This window comes from Nematolebias whitei, chromosome 1, assembly GCF_014905685.2.
Source record: "Nematolebias whitei isolate Nwh7 chromosome 1, NemWhi1, whole genome shotgun sequence".
Taxonomy (NCBI): Eukaryota; Metazoa; Chordata; class Actinopteri; order Cyprinodontiformes; family Rivulidae; genus Nematolebias; species Nematolebias whitei.
Window position 1 is genome coordinate 41,216,641 of NC_056498.1, and position 1,649 is coordinate 41,218,289.

The following is a 1,649-nucleotide window of genomic DNA, read 5'->3' on the forward strand; positions in this document are numbered from 1 at the left end:
CAAAAGTCTGACGTGACAAAACATAAACAACAACAAACATTATGAGCTGGAAACTGTAAGACTAAATAAGCCGGGGCTGATGAGGGCGTGGATGCAGCGTGTCCTGAGATGACTCCTGTTGTAACTGTATAAATAAACTGAACTGAATTGATGCAGCTGAGACTTGATGGAATGGAGAACAGGTGTAAGTGGGCGTGGCAGGAGAAGTGAGGAAAACCAACAAAAAACAATGAAAATACCAAGAAATAACTGGAAAGTTCCTGGAGAAGCTTTGACAGGAACTGCCGGGCTGTTCACTCTCAGCCACCATTATACCAAAGTTCAGCTTAAAAGCTCTAAAAAAGACCAAGTTATAGTATTTTTTCTCTTTTAGCTAAGGCGGCCATCTTGGATTTTTGATTTTCAGTAGGAATGTATAACCGCTCGCTCTCAGCTACAACTGTACTTAATTTCAGCTCAATATCTCAAAGAATGACTGGGTTATAGTCAATTTTGTGTTTGTTGAGGTAGCTGTGGCAGCCATCTTGAATCCGAATGGCTCCAAACGTTAATGAGTTCTAGAAATACATTCCTTTCTGTGAGTTTCAAACAAATCCAACAGTGGGTTTCTGTTTTCTTCAGGGACATCTACACTGTAAGTCATGTGACGTGACGCCAGCAGTTAGCGTGAGTGTTCTCCCATTCATTTCCTATGGGGGAATATGACGTCTTTGTTAGCTAAATACGTCGCCATGGTAACGCTTGATGCGCCTCATAGTCCGAAAAATACAGTAACTATTTTTACACTTACTAACGTAACCCCACACTCAAACTTGGGTTGAGTCAAATCATTAATGTAAACAAGCAGAACGTCGATGTCCCCGTCCCTGACGGATTTGAACGGTAAACGTCTGTAGTTTTTGAGATGAGTGTTTTTCTGGACTGGATTTTTTTGACCTGGCAACCCAGTTTTCTGTAGGGACCTTTCTTACGCCTAGATGCAGCTACACACCGACATGGAAGTCGGTACCTCTTTTATTTTTAAGTTAACATGCTCACAACATGCGCAGAAGAATGGACAGACAGAGGGTATTTCAAATCCTCCCTCTTTGTTCCGTGACGGGGGACAATACGATGTCCATGAGAGACGTTGAGGACTTGGTATATGTTTGAGTGTAAAATGTGTTCAGGTTAAAAGAAACGAGCCTAATAAATAAATAACGATGTACAAATTATCCGGACCTACAGTAAAAATACACAAACCTCCATAAACTCCATGTTAGGAAACATTTCGTCGAATGGTGTGGATGCCGACTCAGCATTCAGTTTATCACTTTTATATAAACTATACATCAAAACCTTCGGCTTGATCAGGGATAAAGTACCATGACTTTTGGTATTTGTTCGGTAACTTTTATAGTAGTTTAATTTTATTTACATAAAAATCCATAGACATACATTGAGATCTCTTTAATTTCTTTGAAAACGTCTGAAATTTAATTGTGCTAATTGTAGCCTTTAACTACTGTTTTGCCAGTTTTAGCTGCTAGCTTATATTTTGTTAATCTTTGCATTTATTTGTGGTTTTGAAAAGTTAAAAGCCTTTAACAACATTCTTGCCACTTGTAGTTTTTAGTTATGTTTTTGCTGTTTTAGCTTCTGTTCAGCTT